Genomic DNA, 15,099 nt, shown 5'->3' with positions numbered 1-15,099 from the left:
GGGTTTATCCAAAGTGCAACTTACATTTAAAAGATAATTATTAAGTTTGTAAAATGGTGAAGTTCTAATTTTACGATTCCTTTTCCATTTATCACCTAATAGACATCAATAGAATGAAAGGTCCCTCATTAATTATTTGTTTTTCTTGAGACAGTTCATAACAAGAAATGCAAGATAAATCTTCATTCTTTTCCTGATTTGCCAGTTTCAAAATAATGAATTGGTTTCTATTTATTTATTTATTTATTTATTTCTTAAATTCTTTTATTGTTACATTTTAGGTATACAACATTTCTCATTGGGAACTTGTACCTTTACATGTTGCATCTTGGTTCTTATTTTTTCCATATTCCTAGCCCTCCCTTCACCCCCTCCACCCTTCCCTATTTACAAAGACTTTATTTCCATTTTTTCCATTTCTCATCATTTTTCCTTTCCTTTCTTTCCTTTCCCCTGCCCCTCCCACTACCTGTACCCCTTTGGACCTTTTCTTCCTATTTTACATTATCGATTATTCATTCTAATCATTGGTACATTTTAAGTATACAATATAATGACATTCATCATTGGAAATTTGCACCTTTACATAGTCTCTCTTGGTTCTTATTTTTCACCCTTGCCGAGCCCTCCCTTCAACCCTTCTATTCCTCCCTATTTACAAAGATTTTGTTCCTATTTTTCCATTTTCTCATATTAATTCCACTCCCTTCTTTCCTTTGCCCTACCCCTCCCACTTCCTTCCCCTTTTCTTAACAAGGTCCAATTGACAGAGGAAGCTTAAAAAAAAAACTTAAAAATTAAACATTATGAATTTATGGTTCAAACATATTTAATGAGTTAAATAATTATGGTTATTCTTGCTAATGCTTAAATTTTCTCATCTTTGGCTTACAAGAATCTCTTCAAGCTGGCTCTTGGGTTTCCTTGACATAACCTCATTCATCTTTGTTAGATTTCTGACAATACAAGCTCATCTTGCAACTGTTTGACCAGGAGCCAGCCATTACTCCTCAGATCTCTAGTTTATTTTAATAGAAAAGGGCTTAAAAAAGAAAAGGGCTTTAAAGACCACAGACTGAATAAGAGGGGTGATGACTGCTACTGGCTTATTTCTTGTTTTTAGAGCTTTCAGGGCTAGAAAACATTTTAAGAAATTAATTTCTGATACTTCCAATTCAAATTCAGGATTATTAAGTTTTTAGGCAAATGTTTTGGCCTTACATCTGCATCTCCTTTTTTTCTGTGCTGAAAATACTGGTTCTGAATGATATCAGCAGTATTATTCATTTGTTTTATCTCATGCCATTCTCAGAATATGCCAACACTTCTACCAATGATAAGATTATTGAAAACATTTAAGGTTTGGTTTTGTTTTTGCCTTGAAAGTGCCATGTGTTTTCCACTGAATGTTAAAAAACACATTATGATTAAATATTTGGGTCTTTATTTCATTATTTTTAAACCTAAACTATCAATGTCGTGGTGTTTGGAGATTGATCTTTGGGAAGTAAACAGGGTTAGATGAGGTCACCAGGGAGGGGCCTTCATGATGGGATTAGTGCCCTTATAAGAAAAGATACTAGATATCTTGTCCTCTTTCTCCTTTTGCCATGCAAGGACACATCAAGAAAGTAGTTATTTGCAAGATTCACAAGAAAATGGACCCTGCTTCACCTTGGTCTTGGATTGTCCAGCCTCTAGAGCTGCAAGGACAATATAGTTGTTTAAGCCTCTCAGTCTGTGGTATTTTGTAATGGCAGCTCAAGGGGACAGATACAAGATACAGCACTTCCGTTGGTCCTCAGAATATATTCTTGCCCTAGTGTATATTCTAAGCATATTTTATACTACATTTAAACTAAAAAGAGAAAAGTAGGGGTTTTAGTGAATTTTGGAGATTAAGATCTTATGACTTTTAGACATTGCCTTAAAGGAAAACTCCAGTTTCAAGTAAGTTGGAAGTGAATTTCTGTTAACTATGGGATATTAATATGAAAAATTTAAGCAACTAAATACCTGTATGCCTGTAACTTATAGCATAAGTTGTTGAAATGTCCCCCCATTTTTTTGTTATTCAAGTCAAGAAATAATGAAAAATAATGACAACAAAGGGTATGTAACCTTTAGAATAATTTACTAACAGACTTTAATTTCTCAAAGTATCAGACAATGTTAGTAGGGAAATTCAGCAAGGTGATGTGCATGTCTATTTGTTGGGTGGAGGGTTCAGCAAGGAGGTTCATGGTACACATGAACACATATTTTATTAGATAAATCTTTATACAATAAACATACCATTGGTGTAGAGTCCTAACTAAAGGTGAGAATCACTTAACTAAATAAATGTATTGTTTTGGACATTTCTTTTTTTTTTTGTATTAAATTCTTTTATTGGTACATTGTAGGTATACAACACAATTACATTTCTCATTGGGAATTGTACCTTTATAAAATGCATCTTGGTTCTTATTTTTTCCCCATTCCTAGCCCCCCCTTCACGCCCTCCACCTTTCCCTATTTACAAAGACTTTATTTCCATTTTTTCCATTTCTCATCATTTTTTTCCTTTCCCTTCTTTCCTTTCCCCTGTGCCTCCCACTACTCTTACCCCTTTGGACCTTTTCTTCCTATTTTACATTATCGATTATTCATTCTAATCATTGGTACATTTTAGGTATACAATAAAATGACATTCATCATTGGAAATTTGCACCTTTACATAGTCTCTCTTGGTTCTTGTTTTTCACCCTTGCCCAGCCCTCCCTTCAACCCCTCCAGCCCTCCCTATTTACAAAAATTTTGTTCCTATTTTTCCATTTTCTCATATTAATCCCATTCCCTTCTATCCTTTCCCTTAGCCCTCCCACTTCCTTCCCCTTTGCCCCTTTTCTTCCTATTTCACATTACCTATTATACATTTAGTCCTTATTTACACTTTCAGTTTATCACACCAGAGAAACTATTCGGTATTTACACATCTGTGTCCTATTTATTTCACTTAAGAGTATTGCCTCAATGTGCATCGATTTAGCTATAAATGTCTCTAATTTCTCATTTTTTATGTCTGAGTAGTACTCCATTTTATAAAAAAACCACATTTTCTTTATCCAGTCTCCATTTGATGGGCATTTGGGCTGTTTCCAAGTTTTAGCTATTACAAACTGAGCTGCTATGAACATGGGTGCACATATATCACTGTGGTATGATTCTTTTAATTCTTTGGGGAAGATCCCCAGCAGTGGAATAGCGGGCTCAAATGGGATTTCCAGTCCTAGTTCTTTGAGGTATCTCCATACTGATTTCCACAGTGGTTGCACCAGTCTACACTCCCACCAGCAGTGGAGCAGGGTTCCTCTTTCCCCACAGCCCCGGCAGCATTTGTTATTGGTTGATTTCATGATAGCAGCCATTCTTTCTGGAGTGAAGTGGAATCTCGGCGTTGTTTTCATTTGCATCTCTCGAATGACCAGTGATGGTGAACATTTTTTCATGTATTTATTTGCTATTTCTACTTCTCTGTCTGAGAAATGTCTGTTCATTTCAGATGCCCATTTTTGGATTGGGTCTTAAATTTGGGAGGTCTGATCTTTTTAAAATTCTTTATAGATTTGAGATAGTAGACCTTTGTCTGAGGAAGAGCAGGTGAAGATATTTTCCCACTTTGTGGGTTGTCTCTTCACACTGCTGGTGGTTTCTCTTGCTGTGCAGAAGCCTTTTAATAAGAAGAGATCCCACTTGTTGATTATTTGTGCTAGTTCATGGACAACTGAGGTTTTGTTCATAAAATCTTTTCCTACACCGATGTCTTCAAGGGTTCTACCTAACCGCTGTTCCAACTGGTTCAGCATTTCTATTTTAATGTTTAGATCTTTAATCCATTTTGATTTTAGTTTAGTGCATGGTGAGAGATATAGGTCTAGTTTTAATCTTTGGCAAGGTGAAGCCCAATTTTTCCAGCACCATTTCGTAAAGAGGCTATCTTTCCTCCAGTGAGGGTGTTTGGCTCCTTTGTTGAAGATGAGATGGCTGAGTGTGTCTGGCGTTGTTTCTGCATCTTCTAATCTGTTCCACTGGTCCTCAGATCTGTTTCTTTGCCAGTACCATGCTGTTTTTATCACAGTAGCTTTGTAGTAGAGTTACAGGTTGGGGATTGTGATACCCCCTGCCATGTCTCTGTTACCTAGAATTGCTTTTGCTATTCTGGGTCTCTTCTTGTTCCAAATGAATTTTTGGATTGTTTTCTCGAGGTCTATGAAGTATGCTGCTGGGATCTCAATTGGAATTGCATTAAATCTATATAGCAGTTTTGGAAGTATGGCCATTTTCACTATATTAATCCTTCCTACTCAGGAGCAGGGGATGTCTGTCCATTTTCTGATATCATCTTCAATCTGTCTTTTCACAGTGCCATAGTTTTCAGAGAAGAGGTCTTTGATTTCTTTCATTAGGATGATTCCTAGGTATTTCAGTTTTTTGGATGCTATTGTGAAAGGAATTATTTTCCCTATTTCTCTCTCAGTGAGTGTGTCATTGGTGTAGAGGAAAGCTATTGATTTTTGTGTGTTGACCTTGTAACCAGCTACTTGACTGAATTTGGTTATTAAATCTAGAAGACTTTTGGTGGAGTTCTTGGGGTCTTCTATATAGAGTATCATGTCATCTGCAAATAATGACAATTTGACTTCTTCATTTCCTATCTCTATTCCTTTTATTTCTTTCTCTTGTCTAATTGCCGTGGCTAATGTTTCCAGAACTATATTGAACAAGAGTGGTGATAGTGGACATCCTTGTCTTGTTCCTGACTTTAGTGTGAAGGATTTCAGTTTTTGACCATTTATATGATATTGGCTGCTGGTTTTTCATAGATGACTTTTATCAGTTTGAGGTAGAGACCATCTATTCCAATTTTTTGTAGGGTTTTTATCATAAATGCATGTTGGATTTTGTCAAATGCTTTTTCTGCATCTATGGAGATAATCATATGGTTTTTGTCCTTGACTCTATTGATATAATGTATTACATTGATTGATTTGCGTATGTTGAACCATCCCTGCATCCCTGGGATGAATCCCACTTGATCAGGGTGTATGATCTTCTTGATGATCTTCTGCATTCTGTTTGCCATTATCTTATTAAGGATTTTTGCATCTATGTTCATTAGTGAGATTGGCCTATAGTTCCCTTTTTCAGTTGGGTCTTTCTGTGCTTTGGGGATCAAGGTGATGCTTGCTTCCAGGAATGAATTTGGGGGTATTGCTTCCCTTTCAATTTCATTGAAGAGTTTAAACAGTAGTGGCAGCAGTTCCTCTCTAAATGTCTTGTAGAATTCCGCAGTGAAGCCATCGGGGCCCAGGGTTTTCTTAGTTGATAAGTTTTTAATTACAGTTTCAATTTCATTGGTTGATACTGGGTTGTTCAGAATTTTTAGGTCTTCTTCGTACAACTTTGGTAATTCATATGTATCTAGGAATCTGTCCATTTCTTCTGTGTTTTCCATCTTATTGGCGTATAGGTTCTGGAAGTAGGTATTGATGATCATCTGGATTTCTGCTGGGTCTGTTGTAGTTTCACCCTTTTCATTCCTAATTGCATGGATTTGGGCCTTTTCTTTCCTTTTTCTGACAAGGTTGACTAAAGGTTTATCAATTTTGTTGATTCTTTCAAAGAACCAACTCTTGGCTTCATTGATTTTTTGTATTGTTCTCTTAGTCTCCATTGCATTGATTTCTCTCTGATCTTTATAATTTCCTCCCTTGTATGAGCTTTGGGCTTGTCCTGCTCTTCTTTTCCTAGAAGCTTGAGGTTCAGCATCAGCTTGTTTAATTGGGCTCGTTCTGTTTTCCTAATATGCGTATTCACTGCTATGAATTTCCCTCGTAAGACTGCTTTCATTGTGTTCCATAGATTCTGATATGTTGTATTGTCATTGTCATTTAATTGAAGGAACTGTCTGATTTCTTCTTTAATTTCCTCTGTGGCCTATTGGTTATTCAGAAGTGTGTTGTCAATTTCCACGTGTTTATGAAATTTTTTGAGTTTCTTTTGCTATGGATCTCCACTTTCATTGCACTATGGTGTGATAATATACAGGAGATAACTTCAATTCCTTTGCACTTACTTAAACATGTTCTATGTGTGAGTATGTGGTCTATTTGGAGAATGACCCATGTGCAGCTGAGAAGAATGTGTATTCTGATTTTTTTTGGGTGGAAGACTCTGTAAACATCTGTTAAGTTCATTTGTTCAAGAGTTCAATTGAGTTCTAGTATTTCATTACTTATTTTTAGTCTAGTTGATCTTTCTATTTGTGACAGTGGGGTCTTGAGGTCCCCTACTACAATTGTATTAGTGCATATATGGCTTTTCATGTCCATTAGTATTTGTTTTATATAGTTGGGTACACTAGTGTTTGGTGCATAGATATTTATGATTGTCATCTCTTCCTCTTGGATTGTTCCCTTTACAAGGATGTAGTGTCCTTCTTCATCTCTCTTAATTAGTGTGGGTTTGAAATCTACTTGATCTGCCAAGAGGATAGCTACTCCTGCTTTTTTTCGGGTTCCTGTCACATGCAGTATTGCTTTCCACCCTTTAACTTTCAGCCTGTGAGTTTCCTTTTGAATTAAGTGTGTTTCTTGTATGCAGCATATTGTTGGATTTTGCTTCTTGACCCATTCTGCCAGTCTATTTCTTTTGATTGGTGAATTGAGACCATTAATGTTGATGGTTATAACTGAAACATATTGACTTGTCATTGCCATGACTTTTTCTTTTTGTTGGGTTCTCCCCCTTTCCATTTAATTTCTTGTCATGCCAGATGGGTTCATTCTGCTGGGCTTCCTGGGGTTGTGATCCTCAATGTCTGTTCCTAGGCTATTGTGTAAAATTCTTTGGAGTGCTGGCTTGGTATTCACGAAGCTCCTAAGGTGCGCTTTGTCATGAAAGTATCTTATTTCTCCATCCATTTTGAAAGATAGTTTTGCAGGGTACATCAATCTGGGTTGGAGGCTGTTTTCTTTTAGGGCCTGGAATATGTCACTCCAAGCTCTTCTTGCCTTGATGGTTTGTGTTGAGAAGTCTGCTGTGATTCTGATGGACTTTCCTTTGTACGTGATTTGTTTCTTTTCTCTGACTGCTTGGAGAACTTTATTCTTCTGTTGAGTTTCTGGAATCTTAACAATTATATGCCTATGTGTAGATTTTTTTTTGATCAAGGCTATTTGGAGTCCTATATGCCTCACTTATCTTTATGTCAAGCTCTTTTCCCCTGCTTGGGAAGTTTTCTGCCATTATTTCTGTCAAGAGATTTTTTTTATGTCATCTCCACTCTCTCCTGTTTCTTCATTGAGCCCAATTATTCTTATGTTATTCTTCTTTGAATCATCTAGCAGCTGCTGGATTGATTTCTCATGTTCCCTTATAATTTTGAAGCAATTTTTCTTTTCCTGGTCACTAATTGCAATCTTATCTTCTATATCTGAAATTCTATCCTCACATTGGCTCATTCTGCTGTGTGGACTTTCAATGGAGTTTTTCATGTCCTGGAAATCTATTTGCATCTGTTTTATGGATTCCATTTGTTTCCTATATTGGAATTCCATCATGTTCCTGAGCTCCTCTCTAGATTTATTAATCATGTCTTGCACTAAGGGCACAATTTCTCCTGTTATCTGAGAAATTATTTCTGATTTCATATTTTCCAGATCCCCTTTTGTTGCCAGTTCAGTGGGTCCAGGTGGTTGAGTATCAGAGTGTTCCATCTCATTTCCCTTTGGGGTTGCTGCAGGTGATCTGGAAGTCTGGTTTTGAGACTTATTTATGTGTTTTCTTATTTCCACTGGGGCGGGGGGCTGTTAGCACCTGCACAGATTACCTCCTCTGAGCTGGGTGAGGTGGGACCGGGGCCGGGAGCAGCAGTAGGGATGGTGACCCAAAAGCCCTTTCCAGTGGGCTGGGAGCAGCGGGAGGGATGGTGGCCGGGAAACCCCTTTCCTCTGGACCAGGAGCAGTGGGATGGTGGCTCAGAAGCCCCTCCCTCTGGGCCGGGAGTGGTGGGAGGGATGGTGGCCCAGAAGCCCTTTCCTCTGGGCCAGGAGCAGCGGGACAGAAGGTTGCCCAAAAGCCCTTTCCTCTGGGCTTGGAGCAGCGGGAGGGATGGTGACTGGGAAGCCCCTTTCTCTGGACCAGGAGCAGTGGGACGACGGCTCAGAAGCCCCTACCTCTGGGCCGGGAGCAGTGGGACTCATTACCTTGGTCTGGTGGTCTGGTGTCCTCTGCGCCTTGGTATTGTGGAATCAGGTGGCTGCCTGTCTGCGGTGGGGTGATTCGGTGTCTTCCGCGTGACTCAGGACCTCGGTAGGGCGTGCACAGACCTGCCTGTCTGCAGCGGGCTGATTCGGTGTGTGTTCCGCGGGACTGGGGACCTCGGCAGGGTGTGGGCAGACCTGCCTGTCTGTAGTGGGTTGATTCGGCGTCTGCAGCGGGCTGATTCAGCGTCTTCCGCGTGACCTGGACATTTCTTTTATTGTGGAACAGTTTGTGTGCTCATATCGTTGTTGAACTACTTAGGTCTTTAAAAATCTCAGTAAATTTAGGTTAAAGAAAAACCTAAATGAAAGATATTTTGAATCTAGAATTAATTTCTTTGTAGATACCCAAATCACTTCAACTAATCCAAAGAGTATTTCTACTAATTATTTTTATTTTATTTTATTTTTGGTCCATGCAATACAAATGAAGAATTGATTAGTGAATTATAATGTTTTGCAAATAGAAATACTCTAAAATTTTCAGTTTCCAATTTAGAATAAGAAAACTATCTTTTCAAATTATTCACTTACTGCACGAAATTCTAGAAAAGAGCAAATAGGCCAAGATAACCATTATAAATGCATGTGAAAAGGACAGCGTTAAACTCATCTGGCCACTCATTAGGGCACAGAATATCCTTCTGAGACAAATCTGGGATCAGTCTACCCCCTTGTAGGTTAGGGTCAGAGTTTGCCCCGTCTTTATTTTTTTCTCACCGGGCACTATTTAAAGCCTTGTCACCCAGACCCATAGGATGTTAGGATCAGAAGGTCACTTAGAAATCCTACCCAAACTCTTTACTTTAAAGGCAAGGAAGCTGAGGCCTCAGAATGATGACAAAATTTTGTAAAGATTACAGTGTCGGCTACATTGAGGACTCAGATCTATAATATCAATAACAAAGAGTATATAACATTGAAGATATAAGTATCCATGTGTTCTCAGACAGAATTAATCCAGGTCTCAGGGGTGGAACTGACTAGTTCCAATTGTGATAAGGTACTGTAGTTGGAATTATGATTTAGGAAGAAGGAAGGGACTTATGATATAGTAAAGAAATCTACAGAATAGCTCTCTTGCTTGAAATAGTACTAAAATTCTATTGATGTGATGAAGTGATGCTGTTCTGTAACCTGAATTCATTATCATCAAAGTCATTTCAATTTCCTGGAATGTACAGAAGTCAAGATTCATTTCTGATAGTGTGTGTGGCTTATTCTGAAAGTGAATTGTGATACAGAATCTCAGGTCTACTGACGAGCCAGGAGCCAAGATGTCATCATTACCAAGAAGAGCAAAAATACAGGTCCAGGCTACAGTGTCCAAAGACGAATTTTCTTACTTCTCTGAGCTGTCATCTACCTCTGAAGAAGATGACAAAGAAGATAGTGTTTGGGAGCCTCAAAAGAATGTCCCCAGAGCCCGGAAGCAGCATGCTGCCAAGGAATCCAAGCCAAAGAGGATGCCTTGGGGGAAGAAGAACATAACACTGAAGAGTGGTGGCTCAGAGGGTGTGGATGTTAAGGAGGAGCTGAATAGGTCCATAGCTATTGCTGATGTTGATTTGGAAGAGAATAAATTGAATATTGCACAGACTCTGAAAACAGCAAAGACAAAACCGAAAAATTCAGCTCAAAGGATGGAAAAGCTTAAAGTTGATGAAGAAACCAGCGAAGTGAGCAACTTAGCAGGTGAAAGTAAGAGTACCAAGATACCATCAACAAGCACCATGGTGGAAGGCGTCTGCAAGAAGGAGGAGAATGAAGATGACTTCACACTTGCCCAGTCTTCATTAAAGAGAATGAAGACAGAAACATGTCCTCAGGGGCAGCCTGTCAAGTTTTCAGCAAATGAAAACACTATTAAAGAGGAGGTAGAAATGAATTGGGACATAGTACACGTTTTATCTGAGAGAACTAATATTGAACTTTGGGTTTGTGCCAACATCATTCGTCTCTTTAATGATGATAACACAGTTCCCTTCATTGTACGTTATAGAAAAGAGCTCATCAATGACTTGGATGCTGATTCCTTGAGAGAAGTTCGACAAACCCTAGAAGAGTTGTGGGAGGTTGCAAAGAAGGTTCATAGTACAATCCAGAAGAGTAAGAAGGAGGGAAAGATGTCTGAGTGTTTGTTGAAAGCCTTGCTGAACTGTAAAAGTTTTGAAGAACTAGAACATGTGTCTGCTCCATATAAAACTGGGAGTAAAGGCACAAAAGCCCAAACAGCAAAGCAGCTGAGATTAGAAACAGCAGCCTGGACACTACTTGAGAACCCAGGGAAGCTCAATCTGCTGTCTTACAGTTGACCTGATGTTAAAGGGCTTTCTGGGCTCCAGGATGTTGAGACAGAAGTGCAGCATATTTTAGCAGACATGATTGCTAAAGACAAAGACCCGCTTGACTTCATTCGGAAATTGTGCCAAAATAGATACATTTGTATTCAGTCATCTCTGGCAAAAGTATCCTCAAAGAAAGTAAATGAGAAAGATGTTGATAAGTTTCAACTATACCAGAATTTTCATGCAACATAAGAAACATTCAACACCATCAGATTTTAGCAATTAACCGTGGAGAGAATTTGAAGATATTGACAGTCAAGGTCAGCATTTCTGATGGAATAAAGAATGAATTCTGTAGATGGTGCATCCAAAACAGGTGGAGACCGCATGGCTTTGCAAGGCCAGAGTTCATGAAGATTTTACATAATTCACTGGATGATTCCTTTAAACACCTTATTTATCCTCTCCTCCAAACTGACATCAGATGCAGAGAAGGAATCAGTAATGATGTTTGGACGGAACCTTCATCAATTCCTTTTAACAAGCCCTGTCCCAGGGCACACCTTAATGGGAGTAGATCCTGGTTACAGATAACGGTTGCATATTAGCTATAATTTCTCCTACCAGTCAGATACTTCATACTGATGTGGTTTACTTGCATTGTGGACAAGGCTTCTGAGAGGCAGAGAAAATAAAGAGACTTTTGCTCAATTTCAACTGCAGCACAGTGGTGATTGGAAATAGAACTGCCTGCTGGGAAACTGAAGCTCACTTTGCTAACTTGATAATGAAAAATTGCTTTGCCCCACTGGATGTTGTTTACTGTATTGTCAGTGTAGCAGGAGTAACAATCTACAGTGTGAGCCCTGAAGCCAACAAAGAGATGCCAGGGCTGGATCCTGATCTAAGAATAGCAGTTTCCATAGCAAGGCATGTACAAGATCCATTAGCTGAGCTAGTGAAAATTGAGCTGAAGCACATTGGAGTTAGAATGTATCAGCATGATGTATCCCAGACTTTACTCAAGGCAACAATGGACAGTGTTGTAGAAGAATGTGTCAGCTTTGTGGGAGTGGATATTAACATCTGTTCAGAAGTTTTGTTAAGGCATATTGCTGGACTCAACACCAACAGAGCCAAAAATATTATTGAATGATGAGAGAAAAATGGTCCCTTCATCAACCAAGAACAGCTGAAGGAAGTGAAAGGGTCCAAAATCCTTCCAGCAGTGTGCTGGCTTTATCAGAATCAACAAAGATTATATTCGAATATTTTGCAGTAGTCAGCAAACTGAATCTTTAAGCCAAATTCAAGGAATTGCTGTGACATCTTCAGCAGGTGTTGAGGTCACAAATGAGAAGCAGGGCAAAAAGAAGAACAAAACCACAGTGGATGCTATACTGAAGCCAAATCCTCTGGACCAGACTTGTATTCATTCATCTGGAATCATATGACATAGCAATGAGATTTTTATCATTCATTGGAGGGACACTGTGTGAGATTGGAAAACCTGAAATGCAGCAAAAAATAAATTCATCTCTTGAAAAGGAAGGAATAGAGAAAGCTGCAGAAAGACTGAAGACAACAGTACAAACCTTATAGGTCATCGTAGATGGGCTCAATCAACCTGAAAGCTTTGACTTTCGAACAGATTTTGATAAACCTGATTTCAAGAGAAGCATAATATGCCTGGAAGATCTGCAGGTTGGCACGATTCAGACAGGCAAAGTTGAGAATGACACTTTATTTAGGATTTTTGTGGATATAGGAGTGGGATGATCAGGGCTGATTCCCATACGAAATGTAATAGAAGCAAAACTTTCTAAAACGAAGAGAAGGAGTCTTAGACTGGGCCTTGGAGAAAGAGTGGAAGTCTGGGTCCTCAACATTGACATCCCCCGATCCAGGGTTACTCTGGACCTTATTTGAGTGTTGTGAGTCTCCTGCTGAAGGCCAGACCCTAATTTTATTTCCGTATTTCTATAGATTGACAAGGATAAGTAAGATATTCCTGAATTTTGGGTAGCATATGAGAAAGAAATCACTTAATATCAAAAGTATTTTATGAACATTTTCCTTCTTCTTTTATGAGTAAATAGAAAACCAAATGTTTGGTTTCTTTTCCCTTTAAAGAAAGTAACTGGTAGTCATCCTTATGTGGCATTTTGTAGTAAGTTTTCTGATCAAAACTTTATTTTTTATTTTTTTGTAATTCATCATCGACTACATTTTTTACAACAGATTGCCTCAGTTCTACTTGCCAGCATCTGCCTTGTTGGACTTCTATGGGATTGTCTTCTTGATTTGAATTATACTATGTTTGTTGACACAGTAAGGATGGCAGCACTTCCATTTAATAGATTTTTTTGTTGTTTTCAGGCCCTTTGGCCATGATACATTACTTTTGCAATAATCTTTATTTTTCCTTGCCATGCAAACAAAAAATACACTAGTGAAACAGATGTGTTTGTAGCTGTTCAGTGAATGGTTCACAACATTACTCTGAAGTATATATGTACTGATCTCTGCAATAAAGCTTTGTGGCTAGTGAAAAAAAAAAGTGAATTGCAAATTCAGTACATGTGAGATAACCATCATTTCTATAGAAAGCACCTGGTTCATGCAGATTGCCATTCTGCTTTCATTAAAAGGAAACTTAATACCTGAAATAGTTAATATAACTAGTTGAGTAGGGTTGAAGGGACAGATTTTGGGGGCCTGTGAATGTAATTTGCCAATGGATGGATGGACCATTTATAGGAAAGAAAATTGAAGAGAGTTGTTTCTCAGAGATATGCTTCTAGTTTTTTCATATGAGAAATGATGATCTTAACATAAAATAATACATACTAAATGTAGAAATTGTAGTATACCCTGGACAGTGATAGTGCCACCCCTCTACTGACTAAAGCCAGCTAGCTTTAGTCCATTATAACATGAAACTTGGGCATGGAGAAGCCCTTAGAAGAAGAAATGTGCAAGAGAGCTGACTCTGTTCCTTTTGGTGAGATTGGGCCACATCTGATAACAAACTCAGCTCACACAGAGGTTGGGATAGGGGGAGTCTCAAATCATCAACTACACTGGAAGTGTAGTAATATTTAGGAAGCTGGAAAAAGGCAAGTAAGACTATGATTCCTCAGTTGGGCAGATAAAGACCAGATAAGACCTTTACTTCACATTTTTAGGTTTACTTTACAAACTGGGTTTCCTAAAGGCTCCAGTTCACTGCACACAGGGCTTATGAAGAACACGTGCAAATGTGGAAGAAGATGCAGATTGCTGCAAAGACACAATCAAAAGAAGGGGGGAATTTCAAACACTGTCAGGTACTGCAGATAGGCCAAGGCAGCTGGATAAGTTTAACTTTTTGCAAACAAAAATAAGAAGCTTTGAGGAGCAATTTCTTAAGCAACAATTCTTAAGCCTTAGTGTGTTTAAGAAGTACATGGAATGCATTGACAAGTTCCAGATTTGTGGACCATCTCTTATCCTTTGGTCAGTACCATGCCCAGGGATATACATTTTAAATCCACTTCTCACATGATTCCCAGGGGAGTGGTCCATGGCCACACTTTGAAAGGCACTGCTATAGAGGTGATATGGGTTGTTGTGGCACGTGGCAAAGGGAAAGTTGGTAACAGGTGGTAAGTCACTGAAGAAGTGAACACAAGAAGTGTGATTCTTAGAAGAAAATGCAAGGGCAAATAGTTGGAGAAAGTGGCAGAGTTTGGGGTGTTATGATATTAGGACACTTGGGCTTGGTTACAGGCAGAGAAGGAACCAGTGAAGAGGAAAGAAAAGAGAGATGGAAGTTGGGTCAGTTAGGACTCCTGTTTACAAGTAAGATAATCATGAGATCGAAATTGGCTAATGAGAAAGGGGGAGTATATCAGCTCCTGGGACTGAACACTTTGTAAGCAGGAACTCTAACAAGCATCAGGACCCTGTTTATGTCTGTCTCTTTCCTGCTTTATTTTGGTTTCATTATCAGGTTAATAATGGTGGAAAGATGGCTACCACAACTTGAAATATCCTCCTAGGCTCAAATTCAACAGAAAGATGGGCCTTTCTCCCAGCAGCAATAATGAAGAAGTCCATTGGTCATATATTTGTCTCAGAACCAATCACCATGTGTATTAGAGTTCACTAGAGGAACAGATATATACTATATACTATACTATACTATACTATACTATACTATACTATACTATACTATACTATACTATATTATACTATACTATAATATAGGTAGGCTTACAATGCCTTCCTGCAGAGTCAGGTATGAAAGAATGCAAAAGGGCCATCTGTGTGCTGGAGAGCTGGATGATCCATTCAAACGTGGAAGACCTAGAGCTCATTGCAGAATCCTGTGCATATCTACCTTGGAAAGCTGAAGAGAGTGCCCTGGAAGGTTGAAGAATCTGCTGGAAGCCTGGAGATAAACATCCAAAGGGGATGGTGAAGACTAGAGCTCCTCTGAAGAAGCAGAAATGAGATCCCTT

At 38.7% G+C, this 15,099-nt stretch overlaps 1 pseudogene; it reads left to right on the top strand.

The window, feature by feature from the left end:
- Positions 1-8,754: 8,754 nt before the first annotated feature.
- LOC101712088 (S1 RNA-binding domain-containing protein 1 pseudogene) lies at positions 8,755-12,532 on the top strand (annotated as a pseudogene).
- The last annotated feature ends 2,567 nt before the right edge of the window (positions 12,533-15,099 follow it).

This window comes from Heterocephalus glaber, unplaced genomic scaffold (assembly GCF_053883595.1).
Source record: "Heterocephalus glaber isolate CG9 unplaced genomic scaffold, H.glaber_assembly_v1.0 deba00001429, whole genome shotgun sequence".
NCBI lineage: Eukaryota > Metazoa > Chordata > Mammalia > Rodentia > Bathyergidae > Heterocephalus > Heterocephalus glaber.
The sequence above is the reverse complement of the archived record's forward strand: the minus strand, read 5'-3'. Positions and strand labels throughout refer to the sequence as shown.